The following is a 22,691-nucleotide window of genomic DNA, read 5'->3' as shown; positions in this document are numbered from 1 at the left end:
CCTACGGCGTCCCCATGTGTCCCTGAGGCGTCCCCATGTGTCCCTAGGGCATCCTCATGTGTCCCTATGGCCATCCCATGTTTCCCTATGGAGTCCCCATGTGTCCCTGTGGAGTCCCCATGTGTCCCTATGGCATCCCCTTGTGTCCCTATGGCATCCCCTTGTGTCCGTATGGATTCCCCATGTGTCCCTAGGGAGTCCCCATGTGTCCCGGTGGAATCCCCATGTGTCCCTACAGAGTCCCCATGTGTCCCTATGGCTTCCCCATGTGTCCCCATGGAGTCCCCATGTGTCCTTATGGCATCCCCATGTGTCCCTATGGCATCCCCATGTGTCCCTATGGCATTCCCATGTGTCCCTACAGAGTCCCCATGTGTCCCTATGGCGTCCTCATGTGTCCCTATGACATCCTCATGTGTCCCTATGGCGTCCCTATGTGTCCCTATGGCATCCTCATGTGTCCCTATGGAGTCCCCATGTGTCCCTAAGGCGTCCTCATGTGTCCCTAAGGAGTCACCATGTGTCTCTATGGAGTCCTCATGTGTCCCTATGGCGTCCTCATGTGTCCCTACAGAGTCCCCATGTGTCCCTATGGCGTCCCCATGTGTCCCTATGGCATCCTCATGTGTCCCTATGGAGTCCCCATGTGTCCCTGTGGAGTCCCCATGTGTCCCTGTGAAGTCCCTATGTGTCCCTATGGAGTACCCATGTGTCCCTATGTCATCCCCATGTCTCCCAGTGGAGTCACCATGTGTCTCTACGGAGTCCTTATGTGTCCCTCTGGGATCCTCATGTATCCATACGGCATCCCCATGTGTCCCGATGGAGTCCCCATGCGATCCTATGGCATCCCCATGTGTCCCTGTGGCATCCTCATGTGTCCCTATGGAGTCCCCATGTGTCCCTATGGAATCCCCATGTGTCCCTATGGCGTCCCCATGTGTCCCTAAGGCATTCCCATGTGTTTCTATGGAGTCCCCATGTGTCCCTATGGCAATCCCATGTTTCCCTATGGAGTCCCCATGTGTCCTTATGGCGTCCCCATGTGTCCCTATGGCATCCCCATGTGTCCTTATGGCATCCCCATGTGTTCCTATGGCATCCCCCATGTGTCCCTATGTCATCCCCATGTGTCCCTATGGAGTCCCCATGTGTCCCTATGTCATCCCCATGTGTCCCTCTGGCATCCCCAAGTGTCCCTATGGGATCCCCATGTGTCCCTATGGAGTTCCTATGTGGCCCTATGGCACCAGGGAGGTGGTGGAGTCTCCTTCTCTGGAGATGTTCAAAACCTGCCTGGATGCCGACCTGTGCGACCTGCTGTAGGGAACCTGCTTTGGCAGGGGGTTGGACTCGATGAGCTCTGGAGGTCCCTACCAACCTCTACAATTCTGTGATTCTGTGATTCTGTGATCCCCATGAGTCCCTATGGCAATCCCATGTTTTCCTATGGAGTCCCCATGTGTCCTTATGGCGTCCCCATGTGTCCCTACGGCGTCCCCATGTGTCCCTGAGGCGTACCCATGTGTCCCTACAGAGTCCCCATGTGTCCCTAAGGAGTCCCCATGTGTCCCTAGGGCATCCTCATGTGTCCCTATGGCCATCCCATGTTTCCCTATGGAGTCTCCATGTGTCCCTGTGGAGTCCCCATGTGTCCCTATGGAGTCCCCATGTGTCCTTATGGGATCCCCATGTGTCCCTATGGCATCCCCTTGTGTCCGTATGGATTCCCCATGTGTCCCTAGGGAGTCCCCATGTGTCCCTATGGAGTCCCCATGTGTCCTTATGGCATCCCCATGTGTCCCTACAGAGTCCCCATGTGTCCCTATGGCGTCCTCATCTGTCCCTATGACATCCTCATGTGTCCCTATGGCGTCCCCATGTGTCCCTATGGCATCCTCATGTGACACTATGGCATCCCCTTGTGTCCCTATGGAGTCCCTATGTGTCCCTATGGCCTCCCCATGTGACCGTACGACGTCCCCATCTGTCCCTATGGAGTCCCCTTGTGTCCCTACAGCATTCTCATGTGTCCCTACAGAGTCCCCATGTCTCCCAATGGAGTCACCATGTGTCCCTACGGAGTCCCCATGTGTCCCTATGGGATCCTCATGTATCCATACGGCATCCCCATGTGTCCCTACGGAGTCCCACTGTGTCCCTATGGCATCCCCATGTGTTCCTACAGAGTCCCAATGCGTCCCCATGGAATACCCATGCGTCCTTATGGAGTCCCCATTTGTCCCTGTGGAGTCCCCATGTACCCTATGGCATCCCCATGTGTCCCTACAGAGTCCCCATGCGTCCCTATGGAGTCCCTATTTGTCCCAATGGCATCCTCATGTGTCCCTATCGCTTCCCCATGTGTTCCTATGGCATCCCCCATGTGTCCCTATGGAGTCCCCATGTGTCTCTATGGAGTCCTCATGTGTCCCTATGGCATCCCCATGTGTCCCTATGGCATTCCCATGTGTCCCTATGTCATCCCCATGTGTCCCTATGGAGTCCCCATGTGTCTCTATGGAGTCCTCATGTGTCCCTGTGGCATCCCCATGTGTCCCTATGGCATTCCCATGTGTCCCTACAGAGTCCCCATGTGTCCCTATGGCGTCCCCATGTGTCCCTATGGCATCCTCATGTGTCCCTATGGCGTCCCCATGTGTCCCTATGGCGTCCCCATGTGTCCCTATGGCATCCCCATGTCTCCCAATGGAGTCACCATGTGTCTCTACGGAGTCCTCATGTGTCCCTATGGGATCCTCATGTATCCATACGGCATCCCCATGTGTCCCTATGGAGTCCCCATGTGTCCCTGAGGCGTCCCCATGTGTTCCTAGGGAGTCCCCATGTTTCCCTATGGAGTCCCCATGTGTCCCTTTGGCAATCCCATGTTTCCCTATGGAGTCCCCATGTGTCCTTATGGCGGCCTCATGTGTTCCTACAGCATCCCCATGTGTCCCTATGGCAATCCCATGTGTTCCTATGGCATCCCCATGTGTCCCTACAGAGTCCCCATGTGTCCCTATGGAGTCCCCATGTGTCACTATGGCAATCCCATGTTTCCCTGTGGCATCCCCATGTGTCCCTATGGCAATCCCATGTGTTCCTATGGCATCCCCATGTGTCCCTACAGAGTCCCCATGTGTCACTACGGAGTCCCCATGTGTCCCTATGGCATCCACATGTGTTCCTATGGCATCCCCCATGTGTCCCTATGGCATCCCCATGTGTCCCTAAGGAGTCACCATGTGTCTCTATGGAGTCCTCATGTGTCCCTATGGCATCCCCTTGTGTCCCTATGGAGTCCCTATGTGTCCCTATGGCCTCCCCATGTGTCCGTACGGCGTCCCCATCTGTCCCTATGGAGTCCCCTTGTGTCCCTACAGCATCCCCATGTGTCCCTACAGCATTCCCATGTGTCCCTACAGAGTCTCCATGTCTCCCAATGGAGTCACCATGTGTCCCTACGGAGTCCCACTGTGTCCCTATGGCATCCCCATGTGTTCCTACAGAGTCCCAATGCGTCCCCATGGAATACCCATGCGTCCTTATGGAGTCCCCATGTGTCCCTATGGCATCCCCATGTGTCCCTATGGCATCCTCATGTGTCACTATGGAGTCCCATGTGTCCCTGTGGCATCCCCATGTGTCCCTATGGCATCCCCATGTGTCCCGACAGAGTCCCCATGCGATCCTATGGCATCCCTATGTGTTCCTATGGAGTCCCCATGTGTCTCTATGGAGTCCCCATGTGTCTCTATGGAGTCCTCATGTGTCCCTATGGCATCCCCATGTGTCCCTATGGCATCCCCATGTGTCCCTACGGAGTCCCAATGTGTCCCTATGGAGTCCCCATGTATCCTTATGGCATCCCTCTGTGTCCCTATGGAGTCCCCATGCGTACGTATGGAGTCCCTATGTGTCCCTATGGCATCCTCATGTGTCCCTATGGCTTCCCCATGTGTCCCTATGGAGTTCCCATGTGTCCCTATGGCTTCCCCATGTGTCCCTGAGGCGTCCCCATGTGTCCCTATGGAGTCCCCATGTGTCCCTATGGAGTCCCCTTGTGTCCCTATGGGAATCCCATGTTTCCCTATGGAGTCCCCATTTGTCCTTATGGCATCCCCATGTGTCCCTACGGCGTCCTCATGTGTCCCTATGGAGTCCCCATGTGTCGTATGGCATCCCCATGTGTCCCTATGTAGTCCCCACGTGTGCCTATGGAGTCCCCATGCGTCCCTATAACATCCCCATGTGTCCCTATGGCATTCCCATGTGTCCCCATCTAGTCCCCATGCGTCCCTATAACATCCCCATGTGTCCCTATGGCATACCCATGTGTCCCTACAGAGTCCCCTTGTGTCCCTATGGAGTCCCCATGTGTCCCTATGGGATCCCCATGTGTCCCTATGGAGTCCCCATGTGTCCCTCTGGCATCCCCATGTGTCCCTATGGGATCCCCATGTGTCCCTATGGAGTCCCTATGTGGCCCTATGGCACCAGGGAGGTGGTGGAGTCTCCTCTGGAGATGTTCAAAACCTGCCTGGATGCCGACCTGTGCGACCTGCTGTAGGGAACCTGCTTTGGCAGGGGGTAAGACTCGATGAGCTCTGGAGGTCCCTACCAACCTCTACAATTCTGTGATTCTGTGATTCTGTGATCCCCATGAGTCCCTATGGCAATCCCATGTTTTCCTATGGAGTCCCCATGTGTCCTTATGGCGTCCCCACGTGTCCCTACGGCGTCCCCATGTGTCCCTTAGGCGTCCCCATGTGTCCCTGCAGAGTCCCCATGTGTCCCTAAGGAGTCCCCATGTGTCCCTAGGGCATCCTCATGTGTCCCTACAGAGTCCCCATGTGACCCTACAGAGACCCCATGCATCCCGATGGCATTCCCATGTGTCTTTATGGAGTCCCCATGTGTCCTTATGGCATCCCCATGTGTCCCTATGGCATCCCCATGTGTCCCTATGGCATTCCCATGTGTCCCTACAGAGTCCCCATGTGTCCCTATGGCATCCCCATGTGTCCCTATGGCGTCCTGATGTGTCCCTAAGGAGTCACCATGTGTCTCTATGGAGTCCTCATGTGTCCCTATGGCATCCCCATGTGTCCCTATGGTCTCCCCATGTGTCCGTACGGCGTCCCCATGTGTCCCTACAGATTCCCCATGTGTCCCTATGGCATCCCCATGTGTCCCTATGGAGTTCCCATTTGTCCCTATGGCATCCCCTTGTGTCCGTATGGATTCCCCATGTGTCCCTATGGCATCCCCATGTGTCCCTATGGCGTCCCCATATGTCCCTACAGAGTCCACATGTGTCCCTACGGTGTCCCCATGTGTCCCTATGGCATCCCCATGTGTTCCTATGGAGTCCCCATGTGTCTCTATGGAGTCCTCATGTGTCCCTATGGCATCCCCATGTGTCCCTATGGCATCCCCATGTGTCCCTATGGAGTCCCCATGTGTCTCTATGGAGTCCTCATGTGTCCCTATGGCATCCCCATGTGTCCCTATGGCATCCCCTTGTGTCCCTATGGAGTCCCTATGTGTCCCTATGGCCTCCCCATGTGTCCGTACGGCGTCCCCATCTGTCCCTATGGAGTCCCCATGTGTCCCTATGGCATCCCCATGTGTCCCTATGGCATTCCCATGTGTCCCTACAGAGTCCCCATGTGTCCCTATGGCGTCCCCATGTGTCCCTATGGCATCCTCATGTGTCCCTATGGCGTCCCCATGTGTCCCTATGGCATCCTCATGTGTCCCTATGGAGTCCCCATGTGTCCCTATGTCATCCCCATGTCTCCCAATGGAGTCACCATGTGTCTCTACGGAGTCCTCATGTGTCCCTATGGGATCCTCATGTATCCATACGGCATCCCCATGTGTCCCTATGGAGTCCCCATGTGTCCCTGAGGCGTCCCCATGTGTTCCTAGGGAGTCCCCATGTTTCCCTATGGAGTCCCCATGTGTCCCTATGGCAATCCCATGTTTCCCTATGGAGTCCCCATGTGTCCTTATGGCGGCCTCATGTGTTCCTACAGCATCCCCATGTGTCCCTATGGCAATCCCATGCGTTCCTATGGCATCCCCATGTGTCCCTACAGAGTCCCCATGTGTCCCTATGGAGTCCCCATGTGTCACTATGGCGTCCCCATGTGTCACTACGGAGTCCCCATGTGTCCCTATGGCGTCCCCATGTGTTCCTATGGCATCCCCCATGTGTCCCTATGGCATCCCCATGTGTCCCTAAGGAGTCACCATGTGTCTCTATGGAGTCCTCATGTGTCCCTATGGCATCCCCTTGTGTCCCTATGGAGTCCCTATGTGTCCCTATGGCCTCCCCATGTGTCCGTACGGCGTCCCCATCTGTCCCTATGGAGTCCCCTTGTGTCCCTACAGCATCCCCATGTGTCCCTACAGCATTCCCATGTGTCCCTACAGAGTCTCCATGTCTCCCAATGGAGTCACCATGTGTCCCTACGGAGTCCCCATGTGTCCCTATGGGATCCTCATGTATCCATACGGCATCCCCATGTGTCCCTACGGAGTCCCACTGTGTCCCTATGGCATCCCCATGTGTTCCTACAGAGTCCCAATGCGTCCCCATGGAATACCCATGCGTCCTTATGGAGTCCCCATGTGTCCCTATGGCATCCCCATGTGTCCCTATGGCATCCTCATGTGTCACTATGGAGTCCCATGTGTCCCTGTGGCATCCCCATGTGTCCCTATGGCATCCCCATGTGTCCCGACAGAGTCCCCATGTGTCCCTATGGAGTCCCCATGCGATCCTATGGCATCCCTATGTGTTCCTATGGAGTCCCCATGTGTCTCTATGGAGTCCTCATGTGTCCCTATGGCATCCCCATGTGTCCCTATGGCATCCCCATGTGTCCCTATGGAGTCCCCATGTGTCTCTATGGAGTCCTCATGTGTCCCTATGGCATCCCCTTGTGTCCCTATGGAGTCCCCATGTGTCCCTATGGCATTCCCATGTGTCCCTACAGAGTCCCCATGTGTCCCTATGGCGTCCCCATGTGTCCCTATGGCATCCTCATGTGTCCCTATGGCGTCCCCATGTGTCCCTATGGCATCCTCATGTGTCCCTATGGAGTCCCCATGTGTCCCTATGTCATCCCCATGTCTCCCAATGGAGTCACCATGTGTCTCTACGGAGTCCTCATGTGTCCCTATGGGATCCTCATGTATCCATACGGCATCCCCATGTGTCCCTATGGAGTCCCCATGTGTCCCTGAGGCGTCCCCATGTGTTCCTAGGGAGTCCCCATGTTTCCCTATGGAGTCCCCATGTGTCCTTATGGCAATCCCATGTTTCCCTATGGAGTCCCCATGTGTCCTTATGGCGGCCTCATGTGTTCCTACGGCATCCCCATGTGTTCCTATGGCATCCCCATGTGTCCCTACAGAGTCCCCATGTGTCCCTATGGAGTCCCCATGTGTCCCTATGGCGTCCCCATGTGTCCCTGTGGCATCCCCATGTGTCCCTATGGCATTCCCATGTGTTTCTATGGAGTCCCCATGTGTCCCTATGGCGTCCCCATGTGTCCTTACAGCGTCCCCTTGTGTCCCTATGGAGTCCCCATGTGTCACTATGGCAATCCCATGTTTCCCTATGGAGTCCCCATGTGTCCTTATGGCGTCCCCATGTGTCCCTATGGCATCCCCATGTGTCCTTATGGCATCACCATGTGTTCCTATGGCATCCCCCATGTGTCCCTATGGCATCCCCATGTGTCCCTATGGAGTCCCCATGTGTCCCTATGGCGTCCCCATGTGTCCCTATGGAGTCCCCATGTGTCCCTATGGCATCCCCATGTCTCCCAATGGAGTCACCATGTATCCCTAGGGAGTCCTCATGTGTCCCCAGGCATCCCCATGTGTCCCTACAGAGTCCCCATGTGTCCCTATGGCATCCCCATATGTCCCTATGGCATCCCCATGTGTCCCTATGGAGTCCCCATGTGTCCCTAGGGCATTCCCATGTGTCCCTATGGAGTCCCTATTTGTCCCAATGGCATCCTCATGTGTCCCTATGGCATTCCCATGTGTCCCTATGGAGTCCCCATGTGTCCCTATGGCATCCCCATATGTCTCTATGGCATCCCAATGTGTCCCTATGGAGTCCCCATGTGTCCCTATGGCATTCCCATGTGTCCCTATGGCTTCCCCATGTGTCCCTATGGCATCCTCATGTGTCCCTATGGCATCCCCATGTGTCCCTATGGCATCCTCATGTGTCCCTATGGCATCCCCATGTGTCCCTACGGAGTCCCCATGTGTCCCTATGGCATCCCCATGTGTCCCTATGGCATTCCAATGTGTCCCTATGGAGTTCCCATGTGTCCCTATGGAGTCCCCATGTGTCCCTATGGGAGCCCCATGTGTCCCTATGGAGTCCCTATGTGTCCCTATGCATCCTCATGTGTCCCAGTGGAGTGCCTATGTGTCCCTATGGCATCCCCATGGGTCCCTAGGGCGTCCCCATGTGTCCCTGAGGCGTCCCCATGTGTTCCTAGGGAGTCCCCATGTTTCCCTATGGCAATCCCATGTTTCCCTATGGAGTCCCCATGTGTCCCTATGGCGTCCTCATGTGTCCCTATGGCATCCCCATGTGTCACTACGGAGTCCCCATGTGTCCCTATGGCATCCTCATGTGTCCCTATGGAGTACCCATGTGTCTCTATGGAGTCCTCATGTGTCCCTATGGCATCCCCATGTGTCCCTATGGCATCCCCTTATGTCCCTATGGAGTCCCTATGTGTCCCTATGGCCTCCCCATGTGTCCCTATGGCCTCCCCATGTGTCCGTACGGCGTCCCCATGTGTCCCTACAGAGTCCCCATGTGTCCCTATGGCATCCCCATGTGTCCCTATGGCATTCCCATGTGTCCCTACAGAGTCCCCATGTGTCCCTATGGCGTCTTCATGTGTCCCTATGGAATCCCCATGTGTCCCTATGGCATCCCCATGTGTCCCTATGGCATTCCCATGTGTTTCTATGGAGTCCCCATGTGTCCCTATGGCAATCCCATGTGTCCCTATGGAGTCCCCATGTGTCCTTATGGCGTCCCCATGTGTCCCTATGGAGTCCCCATGTGTCCCTATGTCATCCCCATGTCTCCCAATGGAGTCACCATGTGTCTCTACGGAGTCCTCATGTGTCCCTATGGGATCCTCATGTATCCATACGGCATCCCCATGTGTCCCTATGGAGTCCCCATGTGTCCCTATGGCATCCCCATGTGTCCCTATGGAGTCCCCATGTGGCCCTATGGCATCCCCATGTGTCCCTATTGATACCCCATGGGTCCCTATGGCATCCCCATGTGTCCCAATGGAGTGCCTATGTGTCCCTATGGCATCCCCATGGGTCCCTAGGGCGTCCCCATGTGTCCCTGAGGCGTCCCCATGTGTTCCTAGGGAGTCCCCATGTTTCCCTATGGAGTCCCCATGTGTCCCAATGGCAATTCCATGTTTCCCTATTGAGTCCCCATGTGTCCTTATGGCGGCCTCATGTGTCCCTATGGCATCCCCATGTGTCCCTACAGAGTCCGCATTTGTCCCTACGGAGTCCCCATGTGTCCCTAGGGCATCCTCATGTGTCCCTATGGCGTCTCCATGTGTCCCTGCAGAGTCCCCTTGTGTCCCTATGGAGTCCCCATGTGTCCCTATGGCGTCCCCATGTGTTTCTATGGCGTCCCCATGTGTCCCTATGGCGTCCCCATGTGTCCTTACGGCGTCCCCTTGTGTCCCTATGGAGTCCCCATGTGTCACTATGGCAATCCCATGTTTCCCTATGGAGTCCCCATGTGTCCTTATGGCATCCCCATGTGTCCCTACGGAGTCCCCATGTGTCCCTATGGCGTCCCCATGTGTCCCTATGGCATCCCCATGTGTCCTTATGGCATCCCCATGTGTCCCTACGGAGTCCCCATGTGTCCCTATGGCATCCCCATGTGTCCCTATGGCATCCCCTTGTGTCCCTATGGAGTCCCTATGTGTCCCTATGGCCTCCCCATGTGTACGTACGGCGTCCCCATCTGTCCCTATGGAGTCCCCTTGTGTCCCTACAGCATCCCCATGGGTCCCTACAGCATTCCCATTTGTCCCTACAGAGTCCCCATGTTTCCCAATGGAGTCACCATGTGTCCCTACGGAGTCCCCATGTGTCCCTATGGGATCCTCATGTATCCATACGGCATCCCCATGTGTCCCTACGGAGTCCCACTGTGTCCCTATGGCATCCCCATGTGTTCCTACAGAGTCCCAATGCGTCCCCATGGAATACTCATGCGTCCTTATGGAGTCCCCATGTGTCCCTATGGCATCCCCATGTGTCCCTATGGCATCCTCATGTGTCACTATGGAGTCCCATTTGTCCCTGTGGAGTCCCCATGTACCCTATGGCATCCCCATGTGTCCCTACAGAGTCCCCATGCGTCCCTATGGAGTCCCTATTTGTCCCAATGGCATCCTCATGTGTCCCTATGGCTTTCCCATGTGTCCCTATGGAGTTCCCATTTGTCCCTATGGCATCCCCTTGTGTCCGTATGGATTCCCCATGTGTCCCTATGGAATCCCCATGTGTCCCTATGGCGTCCCCATGTGTCCCTACAGAGTCCCCATGTGTCCCTACGATGTACCCATGCGATCCTATGGCATCCCCATGTGTTCCTATGGAGTCCCCATGTGTCCCTATGGCATCCTCTTGGGTCCCTATGGAGAACTCATGTCTCCCAATGGAGTCACCATGTGTCCCTGCGGCATACCCATGTGTCCCTATGGAGTCCCCATGTGTCCCTATGGGATCCCCATGTGTCCCTATGGAGTCCCCATGTTTCCCTCTGGCATCCCCATGTGTCCCTATGGGATCCCCATGTGTCCCTATGGAGTCCCCATGTGTCCCTCTGGCATCCCCATGTGTCCCTATGGGATCCCCATGTGTCCCTATGGAGTCCCTATGTGGCCCTATGGCACCAGGGAGGTGGTGGAGTCTCCTTCTCTGGAGATGTTCAAAACCTGCCTGGATGCCGACCTGTGCGACCTGCTGTAGGGAACCTGCTTTGGCAGGGGGTTGGACTCGATGAGCTCCGGAGGTCCCTACCAACCTCTACAATTCTGTGATTCTGTGATCCCCATGAGTCCCTATGGCAATCCCATGTTTTCCTATGGAGTCCCCATGTGTCCTTATGGCGTCCCCATGTGTCCCTACGGCGTCCCCATGTGTCCCTAGGGCATCCTCATGTGTCCCTATGGCCATCCCATGTTTCCCTATGGAGTCCCCATGTGTCCCTGTGGAGTCCCCATGTGTCCCTATGGCATCCCCATGTGTCCCTATGGCATCCCCTTGTGTCCGTATGGATTCCCCATGTGTCCCTAGGGAGTCCCCATGTGTCCCGGTGGAATCCCCATGTGTCCCTACAGAGTCCCCATGTGTCCCTATGGCTTCCCCATGTGTCCCCATGGAGTCCCCATGTGTCCTTATGGCATCCCCATGTGTCCCTATGGCATCCCCATGTGTCCCTATGGCATTCCCATGTGTCCCTACAGAGTCCCCATGTGTCCCTATGGCGTCCTCATGTGTCCCTATGACATCCTCATGTGTCCCTATGGCGTCCCTATGTGTCCCTATGGCATCCTCATGTGTCCCTATGGAGTCCCCATGTGTCCCTAAGGCGTCCTCATGTGTCCCTAAGGAGTCACCATGTGTCTCTATGGAGTCCTCATGTGTCCCTATGGCGTCCTCATGTGTCCCTACAGAGTCCCCATGTGTCCCTATGGCGTCCCCATGTGTCCCTATGGCATCCTCATGAGTCCCTATGGAGTCCCCATGTGTCCCTGTGGAGTCCCCATGTGTCCCTGTGAAGTCCCTATGTGTCCCTATGGAGTCCCCATGTGTCCCTATGTCATCCCCATGTCTCCCAGTGGAGTCACCATGTGTCTCTACGGAGTCCTTATGTGTCCCTCTGGGATCCTCATGTATCCATACGGCATCCCCATGTGTCCCGATGGAGTCCCCATGCGATCCTATGGCATCCCCATGTGTCCCTGTGGCATCCTCATGTGTCCCTATGGAGTCCCCATGTGTCCCTATGGAATCCCCATGTGTCCCTATGGCGTCCCCATGTGTCCCTAAGGCATTCCCATGTGTTTCTATGGAGTCCCCATGTGTCCCTATGGCAATCCCATGTTTCCCTATGGAGTCCCCATGTGTCCTTATGGCGTCCCCATGTGTCCCTATGGCATCCCCATGTGTCCTTATGGCATCCCCATGTGTTCCTATGGCATCCCCCATGTGTCCCTATGTCATCCCCATGTGTCCCTATGGAGTCCCCATGTGTCCCTATGGAGTCCCCATGTGTCCCTCTGGCATCCCCAAGTGTCCCTATGGGATCCCCATGTGTCCCTATGGAGTTCCTATGTGGCCCTATGGCACCAGGGAGGTGGTGGAGTCTCCTTCTCTGGAGATGTTCAAAACCTGCCTGGATGCCGACCTGTGCGAACTGCTGTAGGGAACCTGCTTTGGCAGGGGGTTGGACTCGATGAGCTCTGGAGGTCCCTACCAACCTCTACAATTCTGTGATTCTGTGATTCTGTGATCCCCATGAGTCCCTATGGCAATCCCATGTTTTCCTATGGAGTCCCCATGTGTCCTTATGGCGTCCCCATGTGTCCCTACGGCGTCCCCATGTGTCCCTGAAGCGTACCCATGTGTCCCTACAGAGTCCCCATGTGTCCCTAAGGAGTCCCCATGTGTCCCTAGGGCATCCTCATGTGTCCCTATGGCCATCCCATGTTTCCCTATGGAGTCTCCATGTGTCCCTGTGGAGTCCCCATGTGTCCCTATGGAGTCCCCATGTGTCCTTATGGGATCCCCATGTGTCCCTATGGCATCCCCTTGTGTCCGTATGGATTCCCCATGTGTCCCTAGGGAGTCCCCATGTGTCCCTATGGAGTCCCCATGTGTCCCGGTGGCATCCCCATGTGTTCCTACAGAGTCCCCATGTGACCCTACATAGTCCCCATGCATCCCGATGGCATTCCCATGTGTTGCTATGGAGTCCCCATGTGTCCTTATGGCATCCCCATGTGTCCCTACAGAGTCCCCATGTGTCCCTATGGCGTCCTCATCTGTCCCTATGACATCCTCATGTGTCCCTATGGCGTCCCCATGTGTCCCTATGGCATCCTCATGTGACACTATGGCATCCCCTTGTGTCCCTATGGAGTCCCTATGTGTCCCTATGGCCTCCCCATGTGACCGTACGGCGTCCCCATCTGTCCCTATGGAGTCCCCTTGTGTCCCTACAGCATTCTCATGTGTCCCTACAGAGTCCCCATGTCTCCCAATGGAGTCACCATGTGTCCCTACGGAGTCCCCATGTGTCCCTATGGGATCCTCATGTATCCATACGGCATCCCCATGTGTCCCTACGGAGTCCCACTGTGTCCCTATGGCATCCCCATGTGTTCCTACAGAGTCCCAATGCGTCCCCATGGAATACCCATGCGTCCTTACGGAGTCCCCATTTGTCCCTGTGGAGTCCCCATGTACCCTATGGCATCCCCATGTGTCCCTACAGTGTCCCCATGCGTCCCTATGGAGTCCCTATTTGTCCCAATGGCATCCTCATGTGTCCCTATCGCTTCCCCATGTGTTCCTATGGCATCCCCCATGTGTCCCTATGGAGTCCCCATGTGTCTCTATGGAGTCCTCATGTGTCCCTATGGCATCCCCATGTGTCCCTATGGCATTCCCATGTGTCCCTATGTCATCCCCATGTGTCCCTATGGAGTCCCCATGTGTCTCTATGGAGTCCTCATGTGTCCCTGTGGCATCCCCATGTGTCCCTATGGCATTCCCATGTGTCCCTACAGAGTCCCCATGTGTCCCTATGGCGTCCCCATGTGTCCCTATGGCATCCTCATGTGTCCCTATGGCGTCCCCATGTGTCCCTATGGCATCCCCATGTCTCCCAATGGAGTCACCATGTGTCTCTACGGAGTCCTCATGTGTCCCTATGGGATCCTCATGTATCCATACGGCATCCCCATGTGTCCCTATGGAGTCCCCATGTGTCCCTGAGGCGTCCCCATGTGTTCCTAGGGAGTCCCCATGTTTCCCTATGGAGTCCCCATGTGTCCCTATGGCAATCCCATGTTTCCCTATGGAGTCCCCATGTGTCCTTATGGCGGCCTCATGTGTTCCTACAGCATCCCCATGTGTCCCTATGGCAATCCCATGTGTTCCTATGGCATCCCCATGTGTCCCTACAGAGTCCCCATGTGTCCCTATGGAGTCCCCATGTGTCACTATGGCAATCCCATGTTTCCCTGTGCCATCCCCATGTGTCCCTATGGCATTCCCATGTGTTTCTATGGAGTCCCCATGTGTCCCTATGGCGTCCCCATGTGTCACTACGGAGTCCCCATGTGTCCCTATGGCATCCACATGTGTTCCTATGGCATCCCCCATGTGTCCCTATGGCATCCCCATGTGTCCCTAAGGAGTCACCATGTGTCTCTATGGAGTCCTCATGTGTCCCTATGGCATCCCCTTGTGTCCCTATGGAGTCCCTATGTGTCCCTATGGCCTCCCCATGTGTCCGTACGGCGTCCCCATCTGTCCCTATGGAGTCCCCTTGTGTCCCTACAGCATCCCCATGTGTCCCTACAGCATTCCCATGTGTCCCTACAGAGTCTCCATGTCTCCCAATGGAGTCACCATGTGTCCCTACGGAGTCCCACTGTGTCCCTATGGCATCCCCATGTGTTCCTACAGAGTCCCAATGCGTCCCCATGGAATACCCATGCGTCCTTATGGAGTCCCCATGTGTCCCTATGGCATCCCCATGTGTCCCTATGGCATCCTCATGTGTCACTATGGAGTCCCATGTGTCCCTGTGGCATCCCCATGTGTCCCTATGGCATCCCCATGTGTCCCGACAGAGTCCCCATGCGATCCTATGGCATCCCTATGTGTTCCTATGGAGTCCCCATGTGTCTCTATGGAGTCCCCATGTGTCTCTATGGAGTCCTCATGTGTCCCTATGGCATCCCCATGTGTCCCTATGGCATCCCCATGTGTCCCTACGGAGTCCCAGTGTGTCCCTATGGAGTCCCCATGTATCCTTATGGCATCCCTCTGTGTCCCTACAGAGTCCCCATGCGTACGTATGGAGTCCCTATGTGTCCCTATGGCATCCTCATGTGTCCCTATGGCTTCCCCATGTGTCCCTATGGAGTTCCCATGTGTCCCTATGGCTTCCCCATGTGTCCCTATGGAGTCCCCATGTGTCCCTATGGCGTCCCCATGTGTCCCTGCGGCGTCCCCATGTGTCCCTATGGAGTCCCCATGTGTCCCTATGGAGTCCCCTTGTGTCCCTATGGGAATCCCATGTTTCCCTATGGAGTCCCCATTTGTCCTTATGGCATCCCCATGTGTCCCTACGGCGTCCTCATGTGTCCCTATGGAGTCCCCATGTGTCGTATGGCATCCCCATGTGTCCCTATGTAGTCCCCACGTGTGCCTATGGAGTCCCCATGCGTCCCTATAACATCCCCATGTGTCCCTATGGCATTCCCATGTTTCCCTATGGAGTCCCCATGTGTCCCTATGGCAATCCCATGTTTCCCTATGGAGTCCCCATGTGTCCTTATGGCGGCCTCATGTGTTCCTACAGCATCCCCATGTGTCCCTATGGCAATCCCATGTGTTCCTATGGCATCCCCATGTGTTCCTACAGAGTCCCCATGTGTCCCTATGGAGTCCCCATGTGTCACTATGGCAATCCCATGTTTCCCTGTGGCATCCCCATGTGTCCCTATGGCATTCCCATGTGTTTCTATGGAGTCCCCATGTGTCCCTATGGCGTCCCCATGTGTCACTACGGAGTCCCCATGTGTCCCTATGGCATCCACATGTGTTCCTATGGCATCCCCCATGTGTCCCTATGGCATCCCCATGTGTCCCTAAGGAGTCACCATGTGTCTCTATGGAGTCCTCATGTGTCCCTATGGCATCCCCTTGTGTCCCTATGGAGTCCCTATGTGTCCCTATGGCCTCCCCATGTGTCCGTACGGCGTCCCCATCTGTCCCTATGGAGTCCCCTTGTGTCCCTACAGCATCCCCATGTGTCCCTACAGCATTCCCATGTGTCCCTACAGAGTCTCCATGTCTCCCAATGGAGTCACCATGTGTCCCTACGGAGTCCCACTGTGTCCCTATGGCATCCCCATGTGTTCCTACAGAGTCCCAATGCGTCCCCATGGAATACCCATGCGTCCTTATGGAGTCCCCATGTGTCCCTATGGCATCCCCATGTGTCCCTATGGCATCCTCATGTGTCACTATGGAGTCCCATGTGTCCCTGTGGCATCCCCATGTGTCCCTATGGCATCCCCATGTGTCCCGACAGAGTCCCCATGCGATCCTATGGCATCCCTATGTGTTCCTATGGAGTCCCCATGTGTCTCTATGGAGTCCCCATGTGTCTCTATGGAGTCCTCATGTGTCCCTATGGCATCCCCATGTGTCCCTATGGCATCCCCATGTGTCCCTACGGAGTCCCAATGTGTCCCTATGGAGTCCCCATGTATCCTTATGGCATCCCTCTGTGTCCCTACAGAGTCCCCATGCGTACGTATGGAGTCCCTATGTGTCCCTATGGCATCCTCATGTGTCCCTATGGCTTCCCCATGTGTCCCTATGGAGTTCCCATGTGTCCCTATGGCTTCCCCATGTGTCCCTATGGAGTCCCCATGTGTCCCTATGGCGTCCCCATGTGTCCCTGCGGCTTCCCCATGTGTCCCTATGGAGTTCCCATGTGTCCCTATGGCTTCCCCATGTGTCCCTATGGCAATCCCATGTGTTCCTATGGCATCCCCATGTGTTCCTACAGAGTCCCCATGTGTCCCTATGGAGTCCCCATGTGTCACTATGGCAATCCCATGTTTCCCTGTGGCATCCCCATGTGTCCCTATGGCATTCCCATGTGTTTCTATGGAGTCCCCATGTGTCCCTATGGCGTCCCCATGTGTCACTACGGAGTCCCCATGTGTCCCTATGGCATCCACATGTGTTCCTATGGCATCCCCCATGTGTCCCTATGGCATCCCCATGTGTCCCTAAGGAGTCACCATGTGTCTCTATGGAGTCCTCATGTGTCCCTATGGCATCCCCTTGTGTCCCTATGGAGTCCCTATGTGTCCCTATGGCCTCCCCATGTGTCCGTACGGCGTCCCCATCTGTCCCTATGGAGTCCCCTTGTGTCCCTACAGCATCCCCATGTGTCCCTACAGCATTCCCATGTGTCCCTACAGAGTCTCCATGTCTCCCAATGGAGTCACCATGTGTCCCTACGGAGTCCCACTGTGTCCCTATGGCATCCCCATGTGTTCCTACAGAGTCCCAATGCGTCCCCATGGAATACCCATGCGTCCTTATGGAGTCCCCATGTGTCCCTATGGCATCCCCATGTGTCCCTATGGCATCCTCATGTGTCACTATGGAGTCCCATGTGTCCCTGTGGCATCCCCATGTGTCCCTATGGCATCCCCATGTGTCCCGACAGAGTCCCCATGCGATCCTATGGCATCCCTATGTGTTCCTATGGAGTCCCCATGTGTCTCTATGGAGTCCCCATGTGTCTCTATGGAGTCCTCATGTGTCCCTATGGCATCCCCATGTGTCCCTATGGCATCCCCATGTGTCCCTACGGAGTCCCAATGTGTCCCTATGGAGTCCCCATGTATCCTTATGGCATCCCTCTGTGTCCCTACAGAGTCCCCATGCGTACGTATGGAGTCCCTATGTGTCCCTATGGCATCCTCATGTGTCCCTATGGCTTCCCCATGTGTCCCTATGGAGTTCCCATGTGTCCCTATGGCTTCCCCATGTGTCCCTATGGAGTCCCCATGTGTCCCTATGGCGTCCCCATGTGTCCCTGCGGCGTCCCCATGTGTCCCTATGGAGTCCCCATGTGTCCCTATGGAGTCCCCTTGTGTCCCTATGGGAATCCCATGTTTCCCTATGGAGTCCCCATTTGTCCTTATGGCATCCCCATGTGTCCCTACGGCGTCCTCATGTGTCCCTATGGAGTCCCCATGTGTCGTATGGCATCCCCATGTGTCCCTATGTAGTCCCCACGTGTGCCTATGGAGTCCCCATGCGTCCCTATAACATCCCCATGTGTCCCTATGGCATTCCCATGTGTCCCCATCTAGTCCCCATGCGTCCCTATAACATCCCCATGTGTCCCTATGGCATACCCATGTGTCCCTACAGAGTCCCCTTGTGTCCCTATGGAGTCCCCATGTGTCCCTATGGGATCCCCATGTGTCCCTATGGAGTCCCCATGTGTCCCTCTGGCATCCCCATGTGTTTCTATGGAGTCCCCATGTGTCCCTATGGCATTCCCATGTGTTTCTATGGAGTCCCCATGTGTCCCTATGGCGTCCCCATGTGTCCTTACAGCGTCCCCTTGTGTCCCTATGGAGTCCCCATGTGTCACTATGGCAATCCCATGTTTCCCTATGGAGTCCCCATGTGTCCTTATGGCGTCCCCATGTGTCCCTATGGCATCCCCATGTGTCCTTATGGCATCCCCATGTGTTCCTATGGCATCCCCCATGTGTCCCTATGGCATCCCCATGTGTCCCTATGGAGTCCCCATGTGTCCCTATGGCGTCCCCATGTGTCCCTAAGGAGTCACCATGTGTCTCTATGGAGTCCTCATGTGTCCCTATGGCATCCCTTTGTGTCCCTATGGAGTCCCTATGTGTCCCTATGGCCTCCCCATGTGTCCGTACGGCGTCCCCATCTGTCCCTATGGAGTCCCCTTGTGTCCCTACAGCATTCCCATGTGTCCATACAGAGTCCCCATGTGTCCCTATGAGATCCTCATGTATCCATACGGCATCCCCATGTGTCCCTATGGAGTCCCCATGTGTCCCTATGGCGTCCCCATGTGTCCCTAAGTAGTCACCATGTGTCTCTATGGAGTCCTCATGTGTCCCTATGGCATCCCCTTGTGTCCCTATGGAGTCCCTATGTGTCCCTATGGCCTCCCCATGTGTCCGTACGGCGTCCCCATCTGTCCCTATGGAGTCCCCATGTGTCCCTACAGAGTCCCTATGTGTCCCTATGGGATCCTCATGTATCCATACGGCATCCCCATGTGTCCCTACGGAGTCCCAATGTGTCCCTATGGCATCCCCATGTGTTCCTACAGAGTCCCAATGTGTCCCCATGGAATACCCATGCGTCCTTATGGAGTCCCCATGGCGCCCTATGGCATCCCCATGTGTCCCTATGGCATCCTCATGTGTCACTATGGAGTCCCATGTGTCCCTATGGAGTCCCCATGTATCCTTATGGCATCCCTCTGTGTCCCTACAGAGTCCCCATGCGTACGTATGGAGTCCCTATGTGTCCCTATGGCTTCCCCATGTGTCCCTATGGAGTTCCCATGTGTCCCTATGGCTTCCCCATGTGTCCCTATGGAGTCCCCATGTGTCGTATGGCATCCCCATGTGTCCCTATGTAGTCCCCACGTGTGCCTATGGAGTCCCCATGCGTCCCTATAACATCCCCATGTGTCCCTATGGCATTCCCATGTGTCCCCATCTAGTCCCCATGCGTCCCTATAACATCCCCATGTGTCCCTATGGCATCCCCATGTGTCCCTATGGAGTCCCCATGTGTCCCTCTGGCATCCCCATGTGTCCCTATGGGATCCCCATGTGTCCCTATGGAGTCCCCATGTGTCCCTCTGGCATCCCCATGTGTCCCTATGGGATCCCCATGTGTCCCTATGGAGTCCCCTTGTGTCCCTATGGGAATCCCATGTTTCCCTATGGAGTCCCCATTTGTCCTTATGGCATCCCCATGTGTCCCTACGGCGTCCTCATGTGTCCCTATGGAGTCCCCATGTGTCGTATGGCATCCCCATGTGTCCCTATGTAGTCCCCACGTGTGCCTATGGAGTCCCCATGCGTCCCTATAACATCCCCATGTGTCCCTATGGCATTCCCATGTGTCCCCATCTAGTCCCCATGCGTCCCTATAACATCCCCATGTGTCCCTATGGCATACCCATGTGTCCCTACAGAGTCCCCTTGTGTCCCTATGGAGTCCCCATGTGTCCCTATGGGATCCCCATGTGTCCCTATGGAGTCCCCATGTGTCCCTCTGGCATCCCCATGTGTCCCTATGGGATCCCCATGTGTCCCTATGGAGTCCCTATGTGGCCCTATGGCACCAGGGAGGTGGTGGAGTCTCCTCTGGAGATGTTCAAAACCTGCCTGGATGCCGACCTGTGCGACCTGCTGTAGGGAACCTGCTTTGGCAGGGGGTTGGACTCGATGAGCTCTGGAGGTCCCTACCAACCTCTACAATTCTGTGATTCTGTGATTCTGTGATCCCCATGAGTCCCTATGGCAATCCCATGTTTTCCTATGGAGTCCCCATGTGTCCTTATGGCGTCCCCATGTGTCCCTACGGCGTCCCCATGTGTCCCTTAGGCGTCCCCATGTGTCCCTGCAGAGTCCCCATGTGTCCCTAAGGAGTCCCCATGTGTCCCTAGGGCATCCTCATGTGTCCCTACAGAGTCCCCATGTGACCCTACAGAGTCCCCATGCATCCCGATGGCATTCCCATGTGTCTTTATGGAGTCCCCATGTGTCCTTATGGCATCCCCATGTGTCCCTATGGCATCCCCATGTGTCCCTATGGCATCCTCATGTGTCCCTATGGCGTCCCCATGTGTCCCTATGGCGTCCTCATGTGTCCCTATGGAGTCCCCATGTGTCCCTATGTCATCCCCATGTCTCCCAATGGAGTCACCATGTGTCTCTACGGAGTCCTCATGTGTCCCTATGGGATCCTCATGTATCCATACGGCATCCCCATGTGTCCCTATGGAGTCCCCATGTGTCCCTGAGGCGTCCCCATGTGTTCCTAGGGAGTCCCCATGTTTCCCTATGGAGTCCCCATGTGTCCTTATGGCAATCCCATGTTTCCCTATGGAGTCCCCATGTGTCCTTATGGCGGCCTCATGTGTTCCTACGGCATCCCCATGTGTTCCTATGGCATCCCCATGTGTCCCTACAGAGTCCCCATGTGTCCCTATGGAGTCCCCATGTGTCCCTATGGGATCCCCATGTGTCCCTATGGAGTCCCCATGTGTCCCTCTGGCATCCCCATGTGTCCCTATGGGATCCCCATGTGTCCCTATGGAGTCCCTATGTGGCCCTATGGCACCAGGGAGGTGGTGGAGTCTCCTCTGGAGATGTTCAAAACCTGCCTGGATGCCGACCTGTGCGACCTGCTGTAGGGAACCTGCTTTGGCAGGGGGTTGGACTCGACGAGCTCTGGAGGTCCCTACCAACCTCTACAATTCTGTGATTCTGTGATTCTGTAATCCCCATGAGTCCCTATGGCAATCCCATGTTTTCCTATGGAGTCCCCATGTGTCCTTATGGCGTCCCCACGTGTCCCTACGGCGTCCCCATGTGTCCCTTAGGCGTCCCCATGTGTCCCTGCAGAGTCCCCATGTGTCCCTAAGGAGTCCCCATGTGTCCCTAGGGCATCCTCATGTGTCCCTACAGAGTCCCCATGTGACCCTACAGAGACCCCATGCATCCCGATGGCATTCCCATGTGTCTTTATGGAGTCCCCATGTGTCCTTATGGCATCCCCATGTGTCCCTATGGCATCCCCATGTGTCCCTATGGCATTCCCATGTGTCCCTACAGAGTCCCCATGTGTCCCTATGGCATCCCCCATGTGTCCCTATGGCGTCCTGATGTGTCCCTAAGGAGTCACCATGTGTCTCTATGGAGTCCTCATGTGTCCCTATGGCATCCCCATGTGTCCCTATGGTCTCCCCATGTGTCCGTACGGCGTCCCCATGTGTCCCTACAGATTCCCCATGTGTCCCTATGGCATCCCCATGTGTCCCTATGGAGTTCCCATTTGTCCCTATGGCATCCCCTTGTGTCCGTATGGATTCCCCATGTGTCCCTATGGCATCCCCATGTGTCCCTATGGCGTCCCCATATGTCCCTACAGAGTCCACATGTGTCCCTACGGTGTCCCCATGTGTCCCTATGGCATCCCCATGAGTCCCTATGGCATCCCCATGTGTCCCGACAGAGTCCCCATGCGATCCTATGGCATCCCTATGTGTTCCTATGGAGTCCCCATGTGTCTCTATGGAGTCCCCATGTGTCTCTATGGAGTCCTCATGTGTCCCTATGGCATCCCCATGTGTCCCTATGGCATCCCCTTGTGTCCCTATGGAGTCCCTATGTGTCCCTATGGCCTCCCCATGTGTCCGTACGGCGTCCCCATCTGTCCCTATGGAGTCCCCATGTGTCCCTATGGCATCCCCATGTGTCCCTATGGCATTCCCATGTGTCCCTACAGAGTCCCCATGTGTCCCTATGGCGTCCCCATGTGTCCCTATGGCATCCTCATGTGTCCCTATGGCGTCCCCATGTGTCCCTATGGCATCCTCATGTGTCCCTATGGAGTCCCCATGTGTCCCTATGTCATCCCCATGTCTCCCAATGGAGTCACCATGTGTCTCTACGGAGTCCTCATGTGTCCCTATGTATCCATACGGCATCCCCATGTGTCCCTATGGAGTCCCCATGTGTCCCTGA

General features: G+C 55.6%; 1 long non-coding RNA gene across 1 annotated transcript; it reads left to right on the top strand.

The window, feature by feature from the left end:
- Positions 1 to 460: 460 nt before the first annotated feature.
- On the top strand, positions 461 to 22,592 carry LOC128081523 (uncharacterized). The gene is made up of 5 exons (XR_008207213.1): positions 461 to 680; positions 5,606 to 5,730; positions 7,013 to 7,074; positions 13,904 to 13,965; positions 22,455 to 22,592. It is a non-coding gene; the product is annotated as an uncharacterized LOC128081523 (long non-coding RNA).
- Positions 22,593 to 22,691: the final 99 nt, after the last annotated feature.

Source organism: Tympanuchus pallidicinctus, unplaced genomic scaffold (genome assembly GCF_026119805.1).
Source record: "Tympanuchus pallidicinctus isolate F22 unplaced genomic scaffold, pur_lepc_1.0 scaffold21, whole genome shotgun sequence".
In the NCBI taxonomy this organism is placed as follows: Eukaryota; Metazoa; Chordata; class Aves; order Galliformes; family Phasianidae; genus Tympanuchus; species Tympanuchus pallidicinctus.
The sequence above is the reverse complement of the archived record's forward strand: the minus strand, read 5'-3'. Positions and strand labels throughout refer to the sequence as shown.